This window comes from Trichosurus vulpecula, chromosome 7 (assembly GCF_011100635.1).
Source record: "Trichosurus vulpecula isolate mTriVul1 chromosome 7, mTriVul1.pri, whole genome shotgun sequence".
NCBI lineage: Eukaryota > Metazoa > Chordata > Mammalia > Diprotodontia > Phalangeridae > Trichosurus > Trichosurus vulpecula.
The window spans coordinates 258008105-258025516 of record NC_050579.1 but is presented as its reverse complement, the minus strand read 5'-3'; the positions used below and the strand labels follow the sequence as shown (position 1 = coordinate 258025516).

Here is a 17412-nt window from a genome sequence, read left to right as displayed (position 1 = left end):
AAGGCTAAATAATACCCAAATTAGAAGCTAATATCAAGGGACTTGATAATAACGAATGCATAAGGGGAAAAGGTTATGATCAAAGCTGAGGGCTGAGAATAAACAAATTTCTGTATTAAGGTAAAAAAATGAACAAAAATGCATAATAGACAACTAATGCAAAGAGGGTAATGTGTGAGTAAACTGAGCCCAGAAGAAATAGATCCCAAGCTTGGGGGAGGTTATGTTGAGTAAGATCTGGGGAACAACAGGTGATATATCTACTATACGGCAAACAAGTGACAAGATTGTCTCTCACAAGTTATCGGTGTTATTTTATGGCAGCCCCTTCTCCCTCAGCTTTGTCTGTATAATTAGGAGGTTGGAACCTAATGGGACTCAGTTTGAACTTGTGACTCATGCATGTAATCTGTCTTCGCTTCAGCAAGGTGGAATTCTGATTAGGAGGAGAATTTCCAATTTACAAAACTGTTCCTCATAATGATACTAATTAATTAGACAGCTACCTGATTACTGGCACTTCGTCTCTGGCCTGCTGTTTTTCAGTCTCAGGTTAGAGATTGGCTGAGAAAAATCCTGTTAACATTGTCCTTCATGATCAAAAGCGACCAAAATGACATGGGGTCAAGGTAGAGCATATCTGACTGTGACTGATCAGACTAATACGAGCTTAGAAGTCTCTACCACAGGTTGGGCACAAAGTGTCCATATGAACACTTGGGGTGGAGATGTCCTTAAATTTGTGCATCTTGCATTTCTTTGACCTGCTGTAATTCTGCTTTGCTTGTGGAACACAGCACCTTCTTTGATAGGGGCATGTCAATGCTGGGGGCTCCTGTGCCAGTGTCTCCCATGTCTCACAATCAATTCCAGAGTTCTTCAGAGAGACCTTGAGAGTGTGCTTGTATTGCTTCTTCTGACCTCTGCGTGAATGCTTGCCTTGTTTGAGTTCTCCATAAAAGAGTCTTTCAGGCAAATATACATTTTGCAGTTGAACAACATGGACAACCCATCAGAGTCGTGTTCTCTGCAGTGGAGTTTGAATGCTTGGCAGTTCAGCTTGAGAAAGGATCTCAATGTCCAGTACCTTATCCTGCCTGGTGCTCTTCAGAATCTTCCTAAGACAATTCAAATGGAAGTGATTCAGTTTCCTGGCATGGTGCTGGTAGACTGTCCAGGTTTCACAGGCATACGACAATGAAGTCAATATAGTATTTCTGTAGGCCTTCAGTTTGATAGGCAATCTAATACTTCTTCCCTCCCACCCTTTCTGTTGGAGTCTCCCAAGTGTTGAACTAGCTCTGGCATTAACCTCATCATCTATGTGTACATCCCTGGAAAGTATACTGTCAAGGTAAGTGAACTTATCCACAGCATTCAAAATTTCAAAATTTATTCCTCCCTTATACCAAATCATTAAAGGGAGGGAGAAGAGGAGAGAGAGAGAGAGAGAGAGAGAGAGAGAGAGAGAGAGAGAGAGAGAGACAGACAGAAAGTTAGTTCAGATTTATCAATCTTATGACAGTATAGATGTTATTCCATTCCTATAGTGATCCCTACCTCTCTGAAAAGAGGAAGGATGTTCATATAGTCAATTCTTCTCCAGTGCCAAACTTGGTCAACATAATTACACAATGTTCAGGGATTTTGTTTACTTGTTGTTTCCAATATTCATACTGTTTTTCCTGGTTCTGCTTCCTCCACTCTGCATCAGTTCATGTCTTCTAATGCTTCTATTGATATCTCATAATTCTCATTTCTTAGAAGTAGTAGTTGTTTCTTTAATGTTTTGTAAGTTTCACTGCTCATGAGCCGAATCCAGTCATTTGTTTGAACAGCAACCAGTCAGTGAGTTTGGTGCTGAAGCACTGAGCCGAAGTGCTCCAACATTGCCCTCCTGTCAGTCCCAAGTCCTTTCTTCCACATAGAATTCCATTTCTGCCTAGAATCTCAGCCCTTCTCAGGGTCTCCCTCAAAACTTCACACAAAATCCACTCCCTTTCTTTCAATTCTGGAACCCACCTGCAGGCCGCAACCAAGCTCAAACCCTTCTCACCACAGTTTCATGTTACTTAATTGCTTGCTACAATTATTTTGCTACCAGCCACTCCAGCCCTCAGTCCTAAAACCTTCCTAGTATTTCACTATTATTTATTCATTTATTAAAAAAACTATTGAATTTCTTATGTTTTTCCTAAAAATATGGCACTCCAGATGTGGTCTGATCTGACCTAGTCAGAGTACAGCGGCACTATCACCCTCTTTTCTGTACATTTCCATAAAGACCCAGCACCAATGCCATCTAGTACATGAAGCCATATGGATGAATGTGTCTTTGGAAAAATTTGTAACCCAAATACCTGGATCTCAGTCCTGACTCTGACATATCTCAACTGTATTGGTGCTTTAAGTTACTTACACTCTCTAAACCTCAATATCTGCATTTGTAAAATAAGAATAACTACTTCATAAGGGTAGCTTCATAAAGTGTTCTAGGAATCTGAACTTGGGATTATTCTTTTATTCCTTCCAAACCAGGAATGACCTATCTCTTTTGGATTCTACAACATTCCTATCCCTCATATAGCACTTCCACGTTCTACTTTATTGCTATATATGTCCATTGAGTCCTAAAGAAGGAGTACCATGAATTGCATACTAGAGGACCTGGAAGTCAATCTTATTTCTGAATTAACCATGTGGCTCTAGACAAATTATACTCTAGGACTGTATTTTTTTTTTCATTGTAAAATGTGGGAGTTGGAACAGATGTTTCTAAGGACCCTTGTAAAACTAGTATTCGCTTCCCCTACTTTCAGCTCAAGATGCTTTCTGTTTCTACCTCCTTTGGGGAAGTTGTATTTGCATGTTTTTTGTTGTGTTTTGTTTTGTTTTTAAGAATTAAGGGAGTCATGATAGCTGTCTTTGAGTTTTTGCAGGGCTCTAGTGGAAAATGTGTTAGGCTTATTTTATATGGACTCAATAGTCATGAGTAGAAGATGCAAAGATGTAAATATATCTTGATATGGGCAACCGTTGCAACGATTCGACTAGCAGCTACAGTGGCTGTGTAAAACCAACAACCAGCACACAGAAAGCCGCTAACACAGGTTCTTTGATTTAAGGAAAGTAACTTTAAGGGGTTAACAATCTTACTTTAATCCAACATACAAATATCATTCAGTTAGTTCAGGAGGAAAAGCCAGCAACCTGAACTTCAGAGCAAATACAAACAAATTACAAACATACACAATATAAACAGACCAGATCACAATTCATAGTTACCAGAAAAGCATCAACATCTGCGTTTACAAGCCAGGGGCTCTTAAATGGCTGTCCAGAGACCCATGCCACTCTTCCAGTGACTGAGAGCCCCAAGGGAGAATGCCAACCTCTGGGTTTATATATCTTGTTCAGGGTCAAAGGGCGTCACAATATGTGACTCAAACCCAAGTGACCTGGGACTTAAACCCACTGTGGCCTAAAAGCCTCTGATAGTCACAAACATGTCACTCAAACCCATGCAAACCAGGCTTTCCCTTGAGGCAAGGAGGTTGTCAAAGACTCCTAATTAATCAAAGGAACAAAGGCCAGACTTTTCAAGGGCACTTGATTAAGTAAGTGCTAAAAGAGAAAACAGTAAAAAAAAAAAAAAAGTCCCACCTTAATTACTAATACAGCAACTTCCTAACAAGTAGAGTTATCTATCATAAGTAAAATGCCCCCCTTCGAAAGGTAGTGACTACTCTCTCCTTGGAGGCCTTTGAAAAGAGATTAGATGACTACTCATTCCAAATGTTGTCCTGCAGATTCCTTTTTGGGTAAGGATTGGACTAGATGTTCATTTCCAACTCCAGAATTTTATGAGCCTGCTATTTAATGTACCAGGAAGGGCAAAATCACCTATGTCCACATCTTTAGGTTTTTCTACAGAAAATAACCTCATAGTTGACCTTAGAAATCTTGGGCTAAAGTTGTGGTGTAAGCTACCTTTGCTTAATTTTACTGAAGGGGGTGGTTATATACTGTCTCAGCCTGTTTTGAAATGTGAGGTATCACTTCCTTTAGAGGGCTCTGTGGGTATACTTTGATACAAAATAGCATCATATATTTTATAGAGCTGAAAATGGGCTTCAGAGAGATGATCAAGGCCAACCTTATCATTTTGCAGGTGAGGATGTTGAAGTCCAGAGAGGGTCAATGATATTTCAAGGTTATGCAAGCATAAAACACTTAGGACTTAAACCTTGTCCGCTGATTCCCAAATCTATAGATCTTGTCATAACATCACACTACCTCTTACAAACAATTATTAAGCATTTACTGTGTGCAAAGCATTGTGCTAGGCACATGAGTGGAAATACATAGCCGAATCCTAGGTTGGGAAAAGGATTGGCCTTATTTTAACTTTGTATTCATACAAGATATAGCTCTTTAACGTGATCACTGGCACATAGATCTGAAAACGGAAGCAGAAATGTACAAGTACCTTGGCTCTCCATTTCAGTCTAACTCTGATACACCAGCATCAGCAATGACAGAGATAGAAGACCTGTAAGAGTTCATCAGGGTTGGCCTTATAATTTACTATTATCTGAATCTCAGAGCACTCAAGGGATTTAGCTTTAGACAAAGGAGCCCCTAACCTCAGCATTCCTCTTTCTTGGCCTCAGTTTCTCCATCTGTAAAATAAAGGGGTTGGACTAGATGAACTCAGACCTTCTTTCCAACCCAAGATCCAGTGATCCTTCCGTCAACGGGTCCACTTGCTTAGGCTGTGTATTGGGGTTGGGACATCTGTACTCTTGAACCTCTTATTCCAAGCTTCCTCCCCTCGTATCTTTGTACCTTAGCTTTCTTTTTTGAAGATTAGCAATAACAGTTATCTTTTTCTTCTTTCCCACAAAATGGAGTGATTTGAAGTGAGATGTTGTTGTGCGGAAGTTGTGAAGAGCAGGTCACAGAGTCTTTAGGACCCCTGTAATTCTGGATATTTTCCAAGATATATTCCGGGATATTCCTGGATATAACCCCGGATATCCAGAAATGCTTCGAAGTGGTGAAAGTAGGCGTAGAGTAGAGTGGCAGCAGGGTCTGGGACGGGGGAGTGGGAGTGGGAAAGAGAGGTGGGAAAGAGGATTATTTAGTCTAATCTCATTTTGAGGCTGAAGAGGGGAAGTGACCTAGACAAACACTGAGCAGCAATTTAGTGGCAGGTCATGGAGTAGCACTTGTCTCCTGACTCCAGGTCCAGCTGAAGGTTAAGGGGACAGATAGGGGTGGGGGTGGGAATGGGGGAAGCAGAGTGTACTAGACGGAAAACGCACCTATTGAAAGAAAATGGAAGTGGTAGGAGGAAGTGGGGGAGCTGGGCAGGAGCATAAGGAAGCAGACTCTCTAGCTTCCTCTTTCTTCCCTTATCGCTCGCTACGGACACTAAATGCTCTCTCGGGTTATGCCACCCTACTTATTCAAAAGTTTTGGGGCCAGTGATCCAGCTTCTCAGGGTCTTGGGATTTGGGATGCTGGTGGTACTTTTATTCTGTTGGATGAATCGATGCAAGTCTCTTTCCCAGTTATTTCCCCAGTTGCATCTAATCCCCTGATAGGCAGAGAACGGAACCTTCCTGAGACGGGCAGGGGGCGGGGTGAGGGTGGTGGCTTGAGTTAGAAAGTGGGCAACTGGAGAGCACAGAATCCCGAAGTCCGTGAGAGTCCGGGCTGGGTTCCGCTAACCCGGGCCTCTTTTCCCCGCCAGGGTAGTCATTGTGCACCCAAAGCTTCAACTGCAGGGCGTGGCAGCAAGAAAGCTTCGGGACTCCAGTCAGCTCCACTCCGCCCCATTTCGGGGCGAGACGCGACGGCTGGGTGGGGCTGGAAGGTCTGGCCCGAGGCTAGATGCCCCTGCCCCCGCAATTCAGACTAAGAGGGCCACAGTTGGCTGCAGAAGGAGTCTGGGATCAGTCGAGGGTGTTCGGAGCTATGGTTGGCGCCGAAGCGCAGCTACACAGACTGTAGCCAGAGAACGAGCCGGGAGCCACTCCACCTAGAGGATGGGCAAAGTGCCCGGCCCGGGCAGCAGGTGTGTTGGCAAGGGCGGCCGAGCCTGGGGCCTGGTGCCCGGGGGAGCAGGTCTTGGGGACTAGATGTGTGGGGGGGAGTGGGGGTGATAGATGACTTCAAACAGTGGGGAGGGAGTGGTATAGGGAGGGATGGAGGCTGGAGACTGCAGAGGACCGAGGATTTAGGAGCTTGCTTTTTAAATCTCTCCTCTCCCACCCCGACCTCCGCAGCCGCCTAATTTAGCTTCTATTTTAAATGCATGTGTGGGTATAGATAAAAAGCCTAGCGACGTTAAGTTACATGGACTGGACTCTCAAATTGAGGTAGTTGATGAAACTGAGTGACCCAGGCCCGGTGAGCCCAGACTCAATGTATGAGTTCAGGAGGAAGGGGAGACTTAGGAAGAAAAAGGAAGAGGAGCTGAAAAGTACAGGATGTGGTCCAAAGTTAGTTAACAAGCCTTAGTGCATATGTCGGGGGTGGGGTCGGAGTGGAGGGGGAAGGTAGAGGCGTGGAATATAGTTAGGCAAAATTGTTAAAAGGCCAAATTTATCTTTAAAAATCCCTTCTTAGTTTTTAAAATCCACAAGCCGTGACTCAGTGTCTCCATCTCAATTTACCTTAACCCATTCTCTGAGGGTATAATTCTCAACTTATGAAACAATCAGTTCAAACATCATAGATTCATACATCTAGATCTGGAAGCCTGAAGTAGTCCAGGTCATTCATGGAGGTAAGCTTTTCGAGCAGAATTTGAATCCAGGGCTTCTGACTTCAGAGACATTACTCTAAGACTTGCAGCATTTTTATAGAATTGCAGACTAGACAAGCTGGTAAGAAGCTTAGAGATCGGCTAGTCCAACACCATCCTCTTACACACAAAGAAACTGAGGCCCAGAACAGTGACGTGATCTCTAAAATTCCTTTTTAGTTCAGGAAAGCTATAATTCTGTAACTTACTTAATGTGTTCTCCAAACCTAGTGACATATTTGCATTTTAAGTGGGATTTTCTGGAGATATAATTCCTTAACCCAAGGACTTTAAAAGGGGAGGGGTAGGTGACGTGCCCAGGTAAGCCACTATTCCTCTCCCTTGGTATAAAGGAAATTATTGTTATTATTATTAGTAATAGCTAATATTTATATAGCCCTGGATTTGAAGCCAGCACAAGTGCCTGATCATATCCTTACTAATTGTGCAAGCATCCGAGAATCAACAATCGATAAGTATTTATTAATCTGCTTACTATTTATTAATATGCTTACTATGCCTATGCATTATGCTAAATACTGGAGATACAAATGTAAAGTAAAAATAGTCCCTCTTCTCAACAAACTTCCATTCTAATAGGAGCATATTTATAAATTGGTACATACAAGCTAAATACAAAATAATATTGATAGGTAATGTTGTTCAGTTTTTCAGTGGTGTTCAACTCTTCATGACCCCTTTGGGGTTTTCTTGGCAAAAATACTGGAGGGGTTTGTTGTTCCCTTTTCTAGCTCATTTTACAGATGAGGAAACAGACAAACAAGGTAAAGTGCCTTGCCCAGTGTCACACAACTATTAAGTGTCTGAGGCCAGATTTGAACTTGGGAAGTCTTTCTGACTCCAGGCCCCTGCACTCTACTAATATGACAGCTACTATACTAAGTGCTTTGCAAATATTATCTCATTTTATCATCTAAACAACCCTGGGAGGTAGGTGTCCGTGTTATCCTCATTTTTACAGATCGGGGAACTAAGGTTTAGTAACTTTGCCATTAAATGTTTCAGACAGGGTTTGAACTGAGGTCTTTCTGACTCCAATCCCAGCACTCTATCTACTTAGCCATCTAGCTGTCCCAGTAGATAAGAAGTACCAACCTTTTTTGTACTCTGGATCCCTTTGGCAGTCTGTGCTACAGAACCCTTGTAAGAATAAATGTTTTTAAATTCAAAACAAACAAACAGCACCATAGGATTACAATGGAAACCAATTATATTGAAATATACACATTTTATATATATATTTATGTAAATCCATGTATTTATATAATGTATTATACACCTTAGATACAATACATGTACGTATTTCATACATCATTTATGTATGAAAATAATTATAAATATATAAATTGTATATATAAATTTATTATACAATACCTATTTATATATGTATATATGTGTATGCACACACACACAGTCCAAGGTCATGAACGCTGAGTTATGAATCCCTAGTAAAAGGTAAGGCACTAGCATATGGGGGAATCAGGAAAGGCCTCTTATAGGAGCTGGCTCTTGAGGTGTCTTAATGGAAGCCACATAATTTACAAGGTGGAGGTTAGGAGAGAGGGAGCATTTCAGGCACATGGGATAGCCAATAAAAAGGCACTGAGATAGGAAATGGAGCATAGTGGAGCAACTGTTTGTGAGGAAAAGCAATTTTCATTGTTAAGAGTCTTAAATGTCAACTAGAGGAGTTTGTATCTGTTCTTAGATGTTATAGAGAGCCATCGGAGTCTGGTGAGAGAGCTGGGGGGGTAGACATAGTCAGATCTGACAGTTATGTGGACAGTGGGTTGGAGGGGAGAGACTTGAAGCAGGAAATTTAATTAAATAGCTATTACAAAAGTCCAGGTGAGAGGTGATGAGGGCCTGAACTAGCATGGTGGCTTGTTAGTAGTCAGAAAGGGAAATTTTGAAAAATATTGCAGAGAAAGAAATTTCCAGATTTGGCAACTGATAGGGTATGTGGTGTGAAAGAGATGACTGGAAGATGACGCTGAGATTTTGAGAAGAATGGCAGTACTTTAACAGTTATAGGGAATATCAGTGTTGGAAGGGCGAATCAGAAGCCTTCTAGTCCAGCTTATATGTCAGTAAGGATTTTCTCTATAATAAAGCAATAAAGGCAATTGCCTTTCTTGAAGACCTCAGCCCATTTTCCTTTTGGATACATTGGATACATTTTTTATGGAGCCTTAATTTGCCTTTCTGCAACTGTTCCTAGTTCTGCCCTCTAGGACCAAGCAGAACAAATCTACCTCTTTCACACGATAGTTCTTTGAACCCATGGAAACATCTCTCATGTCCTTCCCTAGGTCTCCACTTCCCTGGCATACGCTTTCCCAATTCCTAAAACAGAGCCTCAGAGAAAAGTGCTATATTTGCTTTTATCCTGCCATATCACATTGGTGACACATATTTAGCTCACAGTCCATTAAAATCCCCGGATCTTTTTCAGAGGGAGTTCTCTATGGCCCTGATGCTTCCCCATCTTACGCTGATACAATTGACTTTTTTGAATCCAGGTATAAAACTTTGCCTTTATTCCTGCTAAATTTCATCTTAATTTGTTCACTCATGTCAGACTCTTCATGACCCTGTGGATCATAACACACCAATACTGGCAAAGATACTGGGGCGGTTTGTCGTTTCCTTCTCCAGTTTAAGTGACTTGGCCAGGGTCACATAGCTACTAAGTGTCTGAAGCTGGATTTGAACCCAGGTCTTCTTAAGATAGGCACACTATCTTAAGCTGAAAATTGGTGCTGCCATTTTGGAAAACTATTTGGAATTATGTTTTTTTTTAAAGGGGATTAAAATGTCTATATCCTTTGACCCAGAAATTTTATTATTAGGTTCATAACTCAAGGAGGCCATTGATAAGAGGAAATATATGCCAAAATGTAGCAAAGATTTATAGCACAAAAAACCCCTTATACTGAAATATTTATAGCTATTTGTGATAGCAAAGAATTGGAAACAAAGTAGATGCTCGTTGATTAGAGAATGACTAAACAAATTGTGGCGCATGATAATAGAATCTTACTGTGCTGTAAGAAATGATGACTGATGAATACAGAGAAGCATGGAAATATCTATATTAACTAATATACAGTGAAGTGAGCAAAGCAAAAAAGAAAACAATATACACAGTGATGACATGACAATGTAAATGGAAAGAACTATAAAAATATCAAAAGTGAATGTTGCAAAATTATAAAGAATGTCTATGCGTGTGCATCTCACATGTGTGTGTCTGTGTGTCTGTGTAGAGAGAGAGAGAGCATCTTATCCCTTTGCAAAAGTACAAGATCTACAAGTATTATTCTTTTTTTTTTTGCAGGGGGGAAGGCAGGGCAATTGGGGTTAAGTGCCTTGCCCAAGGTCACACAACTAGGAAGTGTGTCAAGTGTCTGAGGTCGCATTTGAACTCATGTCTTCCTAACTCCAGGGTTGGAGCTCTAGTCACTGCGCCACCTGGCTGCCGTACAAGTATTATTCTTTTAACATTTTTTCAGATTTTTTGGATGTGTTAGTTATATTGATTTTTTTTCTCTTTCTTTGTCTTTAAAAATAGTGTTTGCTATACAGAATAGCTCTCTGGGAGAAAGAGAGGAAAGGATATTAGGGGAAATTAGAGTGATGTAAAAAAAAACAAAAGACATCAAAGAACTTATTTTCTTAAAAAAAAAGATATAGCTCCTTTAAACTAAGGGTTATCTTTGCTTTTGGGTTTGCTTCCTCAGTGCTTAGCAGAGTGCTTTAGAAATATTTTTTTATTCATTAATTTAACCTCCTCTTTTTTCTCCATCTCACTCAGAAAAAAACACTTCTATTATTCTTATCATTCCTTTGTTCTTTTGGTTTGCTTATTTCTCTGTGCATCACTTCATACAAATATTTCCTCATTTCTCTGAATTTTTGATCACCATTTCTCACTGCACAATAATATTCATTGAAGAAGGCTGAGGACTGGTGAAGGGCAGTCCTCACAGGGTTGTTGTGAGGATCAAATAAGATACTCTTTGTAAAGTGGCACAATGCTTGGCACATGGTACGCGCTTAATGTTTGTTTCTTCCCCCTTCCTCCCTCCTCCCTTCTTCCTAGAAAGGAATGTTTTCTCCCAATGCCTGGAGCACTGAGAAGCTAAGTGATTTGCCCACAGTCACACATAACCATGTTAGAGGTTGGTCTTCCTGGCTCCAAGATCATCCTTCTCTCCACTGTCACACGGTGCCTCTACTTCATCTCTTTTCTTGGTTCCTGACCAGCTTTTTCCTGGATATTCCCACTCCTCCCATCCCTTCCTCTTGTCTCCTTACACAGGAGTTCCTTTGAATTAGCTCTATAATGTTTATTTACTAATGAGAGAATGAGCTTTCACCCCTTAAATATTATTTCATGTAGCCTATTTACTTTCCCCTTTATTTTCCCCCATTGCTGTCTTTGCCTTCTCAGTGTCTCTCTATGTGCAAAGTGGTTTGGTTTTTTTTCTTCTTAAGTTAATCAAACTATGAACAACAGGATTCTTCCACCCTGTGTTTGTGGTCTTGTCTGTGCCTTTTTGTTGTTTAATCATTTTAGTGACGTTTGACTTTTCATGATCCCATTTGAAGTTTTCTTGGACAAAGATACTGGGGTGGTTTGCCATTTCCTTCTTCAGCTCATTTGACAGATATAGAAACTGAGGCAGACAGGGTTAAATGACCTTCCCAGGGCCATGCAGCTAATGAGGCCAGATTTGAACTCAGGCCTTTCTGACTTTACACTCCCCATTATATCTACAGTACCACCTAACTGTCCCTTATCTGTCTATAAGCACTAGAAAATGAACATTTCATTTCTTAGGCTTTTATTACCATCTGAAGTATTTAGCTTTCTTCTGTTTGGGCATTTTGCACATTGAATTACTTACTTCTGTATTTCATCATTCACCCATTCTTTTTGATGCCTAGGCTCAGCTCTTCAAGATGTGTTCTTTTGAGGTGCCAATGAAACTTTGCTTTTTAGAATGTCATATTCTAACTAGTCCTTTGATTCCTTGTAAACACTGTTGTAGTTGTCTTCCTGTAAACATTGATTTTTCTTGGAACATGTAAGGTTTTTTCTTTATTCCTATATAATTTATTTGGTGTTGTAATTCTGAAGTTTGATTGATATTTCTTGTTGAGTTAAATTGGGGTTCTTTCTTTTGTTGAGTCTCCCTATCTGTACTTTGCCATCTGCTTCCAAAATTTTTGGATCATTTTCCTGTATGATTTCTTGAAGTATGGTTTTCTTTAGGATCAGAATTTAAGAATATTTTGGACCAAGCCCATTTTTGCACCAATTGACATGCCCCCCACTATTTAATGATATTGTTCCTGGAAGACATATACTTCTTAGATTTCCTGGTTGAATCTTATCCTTGAGTCCCATATTATGGTTTTATAGAGCCCATGTTTTCTTATAATCTTATTTTTTAATTGTTTCATTGTTTTGAATCGTTAATTGTTTAATTGGTGTTTTAGTTGTTTTCAGTTATTTGTTTTAAATTGTTTTATGATCTTGCTTTTGAAATTGCTTTTGCTATTTTTCTTCTACTTCTGTTTTTGTGCATTCCAGTGTTCTCATTCTCGGAGAATGTATTATCGAACATGTCTCTGTCTTTTGTTCTAAATTTCCTAGTCTCTTGTTAGCCTCTTTGAGTTTCTCCTTAGCTTTAATTTCTGCCTCCATTTCTTCATGTGATTCCCACACACTCCCACCAATTAAATTTTTATTGTTCTACACTCCATTTTTGGAGGTTCTTAGATTTGCTGCACTCTCATTTCAGAGGAGTTTTTATTTTAAATAAATACCTTCCTCATGTGGATTTTGACTCCATTTTTTTTTGTTTCAAAATATTTGTTCATAATATGGCTCCTTTATTTTTTAATTGCTGTTCATTTTTCCTCCTTAGTCAGCTTTTATCTGCCTTTACCCATCATTGTGTTGCTTTATCTATGGTTTCTTTGATATAAACATAATCTTATAGCCAGTTATTTCCCTCCTGTAAGCCAGAGTTTTTGTTTCTCTTCCTCAGCCCCTGCTTCCTCTTCTGTGTTCTTTCAGATCACAGGGGTCTGACACAATCCATGGCCTTGAAGGAGTGAGAGTGACGTGTTGGAACATTGATTCAAGGAGACTCTGAGAGGCCACTGTAGATGGAACTATTCTATACCTTTCTAAGTTTCACCCTTCTAGTCTTTACCCTGTATTCTGAGATTGACTTCTCATTTCCTAGTTTTACTCTGGGACCAGTCAGGTAGGATTTTGGGAGAATCCCACAGAACAATGCTAGGGGTGGGAGGGAGAGAGGAGGCTCTGACAAGCCTTCGTAATTGGGACTTTCTTCCAGCTTTCTTTCACTACTTCTGGAGTGCCTGTTTCCTCCTGTGTAGTAATAAACTGTGGTAACCATTGTTGTACTACTGGATCTGTCCTTCCTCCAGAATTTTGTTCTGAAGACCACATACTTCTCCAAAGCAACCCTCTTCTTTCCACCTACTCACCTTTCCTTTCTCTAGAACCCTGGAATAGTTCTGAATTAGTTTCCCATCCCCCTGGGAATGAGTTGCCCTTGGACCCTGCCAAGGGTGAAAGTCACATCTAAAACTGCAGCTGCTAAAGGCCAAGAAGGCCCTTAAAGTCTAGTGTGGCCATGGTGTTAGAGGGGGAAGGCTGGGGACAATAGAGGCAAGTGAGAGAGCTGATTTTAGGGCATTTTTCCCATAAGGTTTGCCTTGTATCAGGCTCTTTCAGTTGATCAACAAGTATTTAATAAATGCTTACTATGTGTCAGGCACTGTGCCAAGCAGTAGGGATATTAAAAAAAAACCACATTCCCTGCCTTCAAGAAGTTTGGATTCTAATGGAGGAAACATGTACAAGATACATATAAAGGAGGTACAAGGTAATCTTAGAGGGAAAGGCACTAGCAACTGGAAGAATGAGTAAAGCCACCTATAGGAGGTGTCACCTGAGCTGAATCTTGAAGGAAGCCAGGGATTCTAAGAGTTGGAAATGAATAAGGAGAATATTCTAGGGATGGGTGACAGCCAATAGAAAGGCATGGAAATGGGAAATAGAGCATTGTTTGTGAAAACAGCAAATAGAATAGTATTACTATACCTTAGAATGCATCAACAATAGGGTAGAAAGATTTTATTGAGCAGGGGTGACATTTCAACCTTCGCTCTGGGAAAATTACTTCGACATTGTTGAGGGCGGGGGAGAGGATGGAGTGGGATGGGGTTTAAGGCTAGAGTTAGGTGTCATAGTAAATAGTGTGCTGGGCTTGGAGTCAGGAAAACCAAAATTCATATCCTGTCTTAGACAGTTACTTAGCTATGTGACCCAGGGAAAGTCATTTAACTTCCCTCTGTTTTCTCACCTTAGCAGGATTTGATGGTATCTACAATCCTTTCTAGCTCTAAATCTATGATCCTAGACTATTAGGAGGCTATTATAACAATTCAGGAGAGAGGTGATGAAGGAGTGAACTAGGGATAGTGTCTGTGTGACATGTAGAAAGAAAGGACTATATATGAGAGATATTGTGGAGCCAGGAAAAACAAGATTTGAATATGTGGGGTGAAAAAGAGCAAGGAGGCCAGGATGATATTAAGGTTGTAAACTTCAGAGTCTAGAAGGATTTCTTTCAGAAATAGGAAATTTGGAAAGGGGAACGTGTTTTTTGGGGAAAGAATTTTATTTTTGGACATGTTACATATGAAAACACTTATGGTTTAATCCACTTTGAAATGTCCAATAGGCAGTTTGTAATGTGGGATTGAAGCTCGGGAGAAAGATTGGTGTGTGTGTGTGTGTGTGTGTGTGTGTGTGTGTTAGAGGGGGAAGGCTGGGGACAATAGAGGCTCAGGGAACTTCTGAGTGTGTGTTCAGAGATGGAGACAGGGGCATGTTTGTAAGCAGCAAGGAAGGGACCAGTAGATAGGTGGACCCTGAAGATTGGAGGGGGAGAGGATCATAAAGGCAATCACCTGGAGAAGATAGGAGGGGACATCAAGAACACAAGCAGAATTTTCTCTTTGTATTGTTGCTATTTTTGCCTCATTTAGGGGCTTTTCTTATTTATTTAGGCTGGTAAGGGCGTTCAGTGTAGCAATCTACTTCATTTTTCCTTCATGGGACACCCTTTAAAAAACCAAAGCTTTCCCCATCCATTCTTGGCCGACTCTGTTGGGCCCATCTGCCCTTCTCAGCCTTGGCTGCTGTGGTACTTATCAGGAGTAAGCTAGATACCAAATTGTCACAGCAGGATTCAGGAAGCCTGGACTCACACCCCAGCTCTGTCACAGACAACTTGGGTAACTTGGAGTAGGTCACTTCCCCTCTAAGGGGCCGTTGTTTCTGACTGCGAAATGAAAGAGCTGAACTAGATGACTCAGAAGTTCCCTGAGCCTCTGACTTTCTGGACTTTTTGTTGTTGTTTTTTTGCCGTGTCACCAGTAAGAGCACCTGAAAATCGTTGGATAACTGAGGATGGAGTTAAAAGGGGGCATTTTGTATTTTGCATTTTTTCAGTTCTGAAGAGACTTGTTGTTGACCTAACCAAATATGATTTCCTTGTGGGGGATGGGGGTGAGAGAGGTAGTTAAGTATTGTGAGAGCCAGCAGTTGTTCTGTGACTCAGTCACAGACCAGGTAACTGAAATGGGCCAGCTGGTTACAGAGTATCAGGAGGGCTGGGATCTTTTTAAAAAGTTTGGGGCAATTCACAGACCCTTAAAGGGGTACCCTTCAGGCTTTCTCATGAAGCTTTGAAACTGACAAGCAAACTGAGGCAGTGTAATGCAAAGAACATTGGCCTTGCCAGGAAACAGTTGAGTTTTACTCCTGTTGCTGGCCATTTAGCAGTTTTGTGGCCATGGGCAAGTGACTCAACCTGTCTGGGCCTAATTTTTCCCATTTATAAAAGGAATAATAATGCTTACAGTACTTACTTCACAGATTATGAGGATCACATGGGATCATGATATATGTATAGCATTTTGCAAACCTTAAAGCTCTGTGTGTCAGCTGTAATATTTTGTTTCCTGAAGCCTGAAGGCGGAATTTTTTTTTTCACAGAGCTAGAGAATTACAGGGAACAGTTAGGTGGCACAGTGCATAGAACACCAGGCCTAAAGTCAGGAGGACCTGAGTTCAGATTTGGCCTCCAGACACTTACTAGCTGTGTGAACCTGGGCAAGTCACTTAACCCTGTTTGCCTAAGTTTTCCTCATTTGTAAAGTGAGCTGGAGAAGGAAATGGCAAGCCATTCCAGTATCTTTGTCAAGAAAATCCCAACTGGAGTCATGAAGAGTCAGACACAGTTGAAATGACTGAACAACAAAAACAAAAAATTGTAAACTCGGATTCCAACCTGGGTCCTCTGACTTAAAAGTCAAGGTTCTTTCTACCAGACTACTTTGCTTCTCTGTAGATTCAGCTTCCCACTTGAAGAAACTCTCGTATCTCTCTTTAGTGGAAGTTTATACTACCTCCCCCAACTCCAACCAGTAATAGGTCTGGTTCCAAGTTATGGACTTAGGGTTTGGTTTCTCTGATGTGGTGCAGGACTCTGGAACCTTATCCTCAGGCAGTAATATGGCCTGGGGAAATTGGATCAGAGGAAAAGGCAAGTACCTTGCATGACTTCATTTGGGAGGAAAGAGAAAGTGAGAAGGGAAATGGCAAAGTGTTCAAATAATCTAAATCGAAACAATAAGGATATAATAAAAAAAATCCCATCTGTACTTTGAAAAGTGCTCTATAAACACAATCTCATTTGAGCTTCAAAACAATACTGTGAGGTAAGTACTACAGGTATCATTATCATTCCCAATTTACAAAAAAGGTAATTGAGGCTTAGAGAGCTTTAGTTACTTTCCCAAGGTAATGTAATTAATAAGGATCAGAGGCAAGTCTGGCACTCTATCTACTATGCCACACTGCCCTCTTGGTAGGGTGATAGCAGCAGAGATGGAGAGAGATGACTGCACATTTCAAAATGAAAAGATTTAGTTTTATTTGGTGATGTTCTTTGGTTTGTATTGTAGAACTTCTTAACTAGAAAGGATCTTAGAGATTTTTTAATCCTATTCCTACATTTTTCAGATAAGGAAACTGAAGCCAGTGGAGGTTAGGTCAGTGAGTTGTGTCTTTCCTGGATTTCCTTACATAAAGATGCATTTTTCCATCCTGTTTCTTTTGAATAAGTTCTAGCCATTTAGAAATATAGCCCAGTGATAGACTTTATGCTACGAAGTCTGAGATACAAAGTCAGATCTCTTGCCCTTGGCTTAGGGCACCTCGTTACCTTGTTTTTTGCCCAAACTTTGATCATTTGTATATGGATACTTGAGGGCATGGATCCTTCTTGGATCCTTCTGTGAATTTGAGGCAGGAGAAGATTTCAGCTGATATTCTCTCTTCTTTGTGGTTATTTTCTGTAATAACTGACTTAGGGGACATATATACATATATGTACACTGTGTGACATGTATACATATTTACATATACATATATGTTGATATTTATATCCTAGTCTTTG

The 17412-nt window shown here is 40.6% G+C and overlaps 1 protein-coding gene across 1 annotated transcript in view; it reads left to right on the top strand.

The window, feature by feature from the left end:
* Positions 1-5960: 5960 nt before the first annotated feature.
* Positions 5961-17412, top strand: part of PIK3R5 (phosphoinositide-3-kinase regulatory subunit 5) — a 90596-nt gene continuing 79144 nt past the window's right edge. Inside the window, exon 1 of the mRNA XM_036769369.1 lies at positions 5961-6082. The gene's annotated coding sequence lies outside the window, so the exon portion shown is untranslated. The remainder of the gene's footprint in view (positions 6083-17412) is intronic.